Genomic DNA, 8,457 nt, shown 5'->3' on the forward strand with positions numbered 1-8,457 from the left:
CGTAACTAGTGGTTAATCCTCGGGTCGTCCGTGAGTCGTGTCGTGTGATTTCATTTCGTGTAGTCTGTAACTCGTTGCATGGAATGAAATTTATAGTGTGTGTTTACTAGCTCGTGTGCCCCCATTCAAAATCAGAAGTACTGCTTCAAGCAAGTGGGGCATATAAAAATATCCAGATCAAACCGGTCGAGGGACAATTATTTTGGGCTTCGCAAAAGCTGGACCGGAACCAAGCAGCGAAGCCCATTGAACTAAATGTTTTCTTAAGTCCGGTCAAGAATGGGCCTCCTTTATGTACACTAATAACGATAACAAGCACAATTCCATGACAATCTGAATTATTAACAACACCGCATGCAACTTAAAATTTGTACTAGTTTAGTTACACCTGGATTTATAGTATTGTACTCCAGAAACGACTATCGGATATTTATGGTTCATACACTCGAAAACATTCTACCAAGCTGTGTAGTAGATATACACACAAAAATGCAATATGTTCATGGACATAAATACATTTATAGAGTGATGTCATACTTTTGGTTTTCTCGGATTTAGGGTGAAACAAGTTGTAACAAAAATGTTATTGAACCCGTCCAAAAGAAATGCATTTTCAAGTTGACACATTAAAAGTTGTGATGATTAACAATAAAACGGTATTACAAATATGCACCTTACTACACATGAGCATAACAACTTTCTTAAATTTATTAGTTATACCCAAAAATACTATACATGAAATATGGTTTATCGAGGAAAATATGTATTAATAAAACAACTTATGTGGGTCAAGTTTGATTTTGGATAAAGTAAAATAATTCAGTATAAATAGTCGAGAGTGGTTGATTTTAACTAGAATTAAATGAAACTATTTTAGGATTTCCTATTTTGATCTCCCATTCGACAACATAGGGATCAACGTTACTAATTTTGTTGAAAATATACAAGATAAGCGACCAATTGTTATTTGGGACTGTCGGGAAACTTACAAGACGACAAAAGATGCATTGAAATCACCGGTGTACTTTGAACGTAAGGCAAAGGACGCTCTCACAGATTTGGATTTCATGGTGTATTTCGCGTTGTAGATAGCCTGACCGACAGTTTGGTGATAGCATCATGGATCTATGACGACATGGGAAATCCCAAGACCCACTTGGCTCACATCGTCGTGATAGGAAATACCCCTCATGGTAGCGATACCCCTAGGCAGCGATGAGTGTATTTTGCATCATATTTACCTTATATTTTTGCATTAGTACTCGTTAGGAATTTCATATTTTACCGAGTTACCGCACACCTATTCTCGCTTGTTTCATCGGGATCGCGTGAAACGATGGCGGAACAGGAATTACGCTAAGGGGGCCAAACATGGTAATCCTTCATCGGGAGGGGTGGGCAATCATGGTAGTTTTCCCATAAAATTTGGTTCTTAATCGGGATTCTGTATACAAAATACCCTGTTGTAACATGGCTTAGGGAGGCCAAGGCCCCTGCTGGTCCCCCTAGCTCCCCAACTACTCTGAAATAAAAAGGTTTGATAAACAAATCAATGAACATTTCAAAAAAAAACTTGTAAAGTATTGTTTTCTCCACTCATTTGGATCCACATCTAGTCCACGTTTAAAGTATGTAAACGATCTTACCTCTGTTCAATGACCAGAGGAAGTAGTTAACTGTTTCGAGCAACCAGAGTAAACCGATATTTTCAGATTAAACCAGTGAGTTGAGGGGCTTAGCAAAAACTCGAGCTGAATCTTTAAATCCTTTACGGACCCAATAGTTCTGTACATTTGCTTGCGCTGGTCCGAGCCTCCCGTAGGAGTCAAATCAGTCCATTTAACAAAATGATCTGGATTATAAGGCCGCAAGAATCGTGAATGGGCCTCTTTACTACATGGCTTCTAAGCCCGGTTTTAACACGAGATATGGCCCAAATATAACTGTATACGGAGAAGCTTACAGAATTACGAGTGCATGCAACTTCACTTCGTCACCTCTCCGGCTCTCCCTCGTACACTATTTTTAGCTCTAACAAAAAAACCTGTATACGGAGTAGTATTTTTTGCCAAGCTAGAGTTTAGTCTTTAGTGAGATACTCCTATAGAGAGGAGACCCGCATGGGAAGCTAGCAATAGGCATCGATGGAGACATCTGGGAAAGGTGAGATAGACGGACACTGCCGGGGAAGAAGGCCAAATACTGCGTGTGCACTGCGCGTGCGGTGACGGCGAGAGATTCCTTTCGTGCGACCGATGGATACCTATCGTTCCTCCCGTCCCCAGCCCGGGCCGGACCGGCGGATTCCGCGCTGTCCGTCCCGGCGGCTATATATACCACCGCAAGCAGCGGCCATTGCTCCTCACCAAGCAAGAGCAAAAACAAAGTAATCACAGATCCATCTGCGTAGTACTCTCTCCACTCACAAGTCAATCCACCATGTCGAACACCTGCGGCAACTGCGACTGTTCTAACAAGAACGATCGCCCGTAAGTACCTAGCACTAGTAGAAAAAGAGGCTTCCGTCCACCTCCATTAGTCCCGGAAATATTCGAACCGCGACTAAAGGGGGCTTTAGTCGCGGTTCGGGAGGTGACCCGCGACTAATGCTCCATCCGCGACGAAAGGGTACCCCTTTAGTCGCGGTTGGTAACACCAACCGGGACTAAAGGGCTATGGAGGGATGCGGCTGGCGGAAAAACCTTTAGTCGCGGTTGGGGACACCAACCGCGACTAAAGGGTACCCTTTTAGTCCCGGTTGGTGTCCCCAACCGCGACTAAAGGTTTTTCCAAGTTTTTTTACTCCCACGCACCCCGCACCCCCCCCCCACGTGGATCGCCTTTTTTGGTTTGTAAAATACAAAAGAAAATGATAGAAAATTCAAAAAAAAAATTGTTTTCAGATTCTTGTATGTTATGCAAGGTACTATTCGGAGAAATTAAGAAATTCGAATTTTCACTTTTTTTGCAAAAAAAGTTTAAAAAATGGTAAAACCGCAATAACTTTTGCATACGACGTCGGAAAAAACGTATAATATATCAAAAAATCCTGGGAAAAAGTTACATCCGAATTCACCAGGGTTTACCCGGTTAGCCAATTTTTAGATTCTCAAAATTCCAAATGAAAATACAAAAGCGAGGAAGATTTTAGTTTTTGCTATAAATTATGGATTTTATATTTTTAAAATTTTTCAAAAAAATAAAATTAATAATTGCATCCAGCATAAAGATTACTATTACTTTTACCCAATTTTAAGATTTTCAAATTTTTAGGTTTTAGGTTTGGCAAAAAAAAATATTTAAAAAATAAAATATTTAAAAATAATAAAAATTAAAAAATTAATGTTTATTTATTTATTCACGATTATTATTACATCATTATTTTTGTTTATGAAAAAATTTATTTGAAATTCAAACAATAAAAAAATATGACATCGACCAACATGTTAATAGGATTGATATGATACTAGTATCACATACATGTGCGCGTAGCACTTGGATGCGGGACGGAATGGAACTCGGAAGTTAAGCGTGCTAGAGGTGGAGTAGTGGGAGGATGGGTGACCGAGCGGGAAGTTTGACCACGAGTAAGTAATTTGACTAGAGATAAGTGTAGTTAGAGATAGAGACTAAGCTATGCAAATAAGCTGAAATAATAGAAATTCTGAAAAAAATAGAAAAAAAAACGGAGTGAAAAAAAAATTAGAAACCCAAATGAATTAAAAAAATTTAACGAAATAGCCTTTAGTCCCGGTTGGGGACACCAACCGCGACTAAAGGTCCTTCGCCCGAGCGCACGCTAGCCGCCCACGTGGACGGACCTTTAGTCGCGGTTCGTAAGCAACCGCGACTAAAGGGGAGGCCTTTAGTCGCGACCATTTAGTCGCGGTTGCGCAACCGCGACTAATGGCCATTGCGAACCGCGACTAAAGGTCATTTTTCTACTAGTGTAGCTAGCCGGATCTGTCGTTACTCGGTCAATCGATCGTCTTAATCCCTCCATCCGATCCGAGCTAATAGCTAAATCTTCGTCTTGGTGTATCGCTGCTCTATTACGTCTCTCGAACACGCTCGTTGTTTTGTCATGCGTGCGGGAAGAAGGGAAACAGCTACGGCATCGTCATGGTTGACACCGAGAAGAGGTACTGCTTACTCTTCACTCTCTCAATCCACTTAAAGCAGAAAATTAACCAGACACACAATCTAGCTAGTTTTCTCTCATATTCACCACATTAACTACAACTGAAAGATCTGCTCTTCTGCTTGGTGTAAATTCATCCAAGATGTTGTTGGTATACCCTCCAGAACTGAACATGAACACACCAACAACACCTGATTGCAGCCCAGCTTGTGTTCAAACATGTGTATCCCAAAACACAAATCTAGCCAGCGAACAGCCAAGTAGTCTTGCCCCGAATCTTTATCGAACTTCCATCATTTTTTGTCTAACTGAATTCATTTTCCTTTCAAGTAGTACCACATATAAATTTCATTTTACGGATGTCCGTTCATCATCCCGAATACGACCAATTACCTTTCCATGCAGCCACTTCGAGGTTCGGGAGGTCGCGGAGAACGACGGCAAGTGCAAGTGCGGCACCAGCCGCAGCTGCACCACCCGCACCTGCGGCCACCGAAGAAGCCCTGCTGCTGGGCCTCTCGCGCCACGGCCGTCTACACGTACTAGTACCCAACTTATGCACTCCGGTGGTGCGTAGTTGTGTCAATAAAAGTTTCTACCGAGTGTGTGTCCGATCGCTACTATGTGGTTGTGCAAAAACCTGATGGTTAAGCCGGTGTGTGCACGGGAAATAGTTGGAACAGATCGGTCGTTGCATCGGTCTCGATCTCATTGTTTCCCCTGTAACTAGTGGTTAATCCTCGGGTCGTCTGTGAGTCGTGTCGTGTGATTTCATTTCGTGTAGTCTGTAATCGTTGCATGGAATGAAATTTATAGTGTGTGTTTACTAGCTCGTGTGCCCCCATTCAAAATCAGAAGTACTTGCTTCAAGCAAGTGGGGCATATAAAAATATCCAGATCAAACCGGTCGAGGGACAATTATTTTGGGCTTAGCAAAAGCTGGACCGGAACCAAGCAGACGAAGCCCATTGAACTAAATGTTTTCTTAAGTCCGGTCAAGAATGGGCCTCCTTTATGTACACTAATAACGATAACAAGCACAATTCCATGACAATCTGAATTATTAACAACACTGCATGCAACTTAAAATTTGTACTAGTTTAGTTACACCTGGATTTATAGTATTGTACTCCGGAAACGACTATCGGATATTTATGGTTCATACACTCGAAAACATTCTACCAAGCTGTGTAGTAGATATACACACAAAAATGCAATATGTTCATGGACATAAATACATTTATAGAGTGATGTCATACTTTTGGTTTTCTCGGATTTAGGGTGAAACAAGTTGTAACAAAAATGTTATTGAACCCGTCCAAAAGAAATGCATTTTCAAGTTGACACATTAAAAGTTGTGATGATTAACAATAAAACGGTATTACAAATATGCACCTTACTACACATGAGCATAACAACTTTCTTAAATTTATTAGTTATACCCAAAAATACTATACATGAAATATGGTTTATCGAGGAAAATATGTATTAATAAAACAACTTATGTGGGTCAAGTTTGATTTTGGATAAAGTAAAATAATTCAGTATAAATAGTCGAGAGTGGTTGATTTTAACTAGAATTAAATGAAACTATTTTAGGATTTCCTATTTTGATCTCCCATTCGACAACATAGGGATCAACGTTACTAATTTTGTTGAAAATATACAAGATAAGCGACCAATTGTTATTTGGGACTGTCGGGAAACTTACAAGACGACAAAAGATGCATTGAAATCACCGGTGTACTTTGAACGTAAGGCAAAGGACGCTCTCACAGATTTGGATTTCATGGTGTATTTCGCGTTGTAGATAGCCTCGACTGACAGTTTGGTGATAGCATCATGGATCTATGACGACATGGGAAATCCCAAGACCCACTTGGCTCACATCGTCGTGATAGGAAATACCCCTCATGGTAGCGATACCCCTAGGCAGCGATGAGTGTATTTTGCATCATATTTACCTTATATTTTTGCATTAGTACTGTTAGGAATTTCATATTTTACCGAGTTACCGCACACCTATTCTCGCTTGTTTCATCGGGATCCGTGAAACGATGGCGGAACAGGAATTACGCTAAGGGGGCCAAACATGGTAATCCTTCATCGGGAGGGGTGGGCAATCATGGTAGTTTTCCCATAAAATTTGGTTCTTAATCGGGATTACGTATACAAAATACCCTCGTTGTAACATGGCTTAGGGAGGCCAAGGCCCCTGCTGGTCCCCCTAGCTCCCCAACTACTACTGAAATAAAAAGGTTTGATAAACAAATCAATGAACATTTCAAAAAAAAACTTGTAAAGTATTGTTTTCTCCACTCATTTGGATCCACATCTAGTCCACGTTTAAAGTATGTAAACGATCTTACCTCGTTCAATGACCAGAGGAAGTAGTTAACTCATTTCGAGCAACCAGAGTAAACCGATATTTTCAGATTAAACCAGTTGAGTTGAGGGCTTAGCAAAAACTCGAGCTGAATCTTTAAATCCTTTACGGACCCAATAGTTACGTACATTTGCTTGCGCTGGTCCGAGCCTCCCGTAGGAGTCAAATCAGTCCATTTAACAAAATGATCTGGATTATAAGGCCGCAAGAATCGTGAATGGGCCTCTTTACTACATGGCTTCTAAGCCCGGTTTTAACACGTGATATGGCCCAAATATAACCGTATACGGAGAAGCTTACAGAATTACGAGTGCATGCAACTTCACTTCGTCACCTCTCCGGCTCTCCCCGTACACTATTTTTAGCTCTAACTAAAAAACCTGTATACGGAGTAGTATTTTTTGCCAAGCTAGAGTTTAGTCTTTAGTGAGATACTCCTATAGAGAGGAGACCCGCATGGGAAGCTAGCAATAGGCATCGATGGAGGCATCTGGGAAAGGTGAGATAGACGGACACTGCCGGGGAAGAAGGCCAAATACTGCGTGTGCACTCGCGCGTGCGGTGACGACGAGAGATTCCTTTCGTGCGACCGATGGATACCTATCGTTCCTCCCGTCCCCAGGCCCGGGCCGGACCGGCGGATTCCGCGCTGTCCGTCCCGGCGGCTATATATACCACCGCAAGCAGCGGCCATTGCTCCTCACCAAGCAAGAGCAAAACAAAGTAATCACAGATCCATCTGCGTAGTACTCTCTCCACTCACAAGTCAATCCACCATGTCGAACACCGCGGCAACCGCGACCGTTCTAACAAGAACGACCGCCCGTAAGTACCTAGCACTAGTAGAAAAAGAGGCTTCCGTCCACCTCCATTAGTCCCGGAAATATTCGAACCGCGACTAAAGGGGGCTTTAGTCGCGGTTCGGGAGGCGACCCGCGACTAATGCTCCATCCGCGACGAAAGGGTACCCCTTTAGTCGCGGTTGGTAACACCAACCGGGACTAAAGGGCTATGGAGGGATGCGGTCGGCGGAAAAACCTTTAGTCGCGGTTGGGGACACCAACCGCGACTAAAGGGTACCCTTTAGTCCCGATTGGTGTCCCCTATCGGAACTAAAGGTTTTTCCAAGTTTTTTACTCCCCACGCACCCTCGCACCCCCCCCCCCCGTGGATCGCCTTTTTTGGTTTGTAAAATACAAAAGAAAATGATAGAAAATTCAAAAAAAAATTGTTTTCAGATTCTTGTATGTTATGCAAGGTACTATTCGGAGAAATTAAGAAATTCGAATTTTCACTTTTTTTGCAAAAAAAGTTTAAAAAATGGTAAAACCGCAATAACTTTTGCATACGACGTCGGAAAAAACGTATAATATATCAAAAAAATCCTGGGAAAAAGTTACATCCGAATTCACCCGGGTTTACCCGGTTAGCCAATTTTTAGATTCTCAAAATTCCAAATGAAAATACAAAAGCGAGGAAGATTTTAGTTTTTGCTATAAATTATGGATTTTATATTTTTAAAATTTTTCAAAAAAATAAAATTAATAATTGCATCCAGCATAAAGATTACTATTACTTTTACCCAATTTTAAGATTTTCAAATTTTTAGGTTTTAGGTTTGGCAAAAAAAAATATTTAAAAAATAAAATATTTAAAAATAATAAAAATTAAAAAATTAATGTTTATTTATTTATTCACGATTATTATTACATCATTATTTTTGTTTATGAAAAAATTTATTTGAAATTCAAACAATAAAAAAATATGACATCGACCAACATGTTAATAGGATTGATATGATACTAGTATCACATACATGTGCGCGTAGCACTTGGATGCGGGACGGAATGGAACTCGGAAGTTAAGCGTGCTAGAGGTGGAGTAGTGGGAGGATGGGTGACCGAGCGGGAAGTTTGACCACGAGTAAGTA

This window comes from Lolium rigidum, chromosome 6, assembly GCF_022539505.1.
Source record: "Lolium rigidum isolate FL_2022 chromosome 6, APGP_CSIRO_Lrig_0.1, whole genome shotgun sequence".
Taxonomy (NCBI): Eukaryota; Viridiplantae; Streptophyta; class Magnoliopsida; order Poales; family Poaceae; genus Lolium; species Lolium rigidum.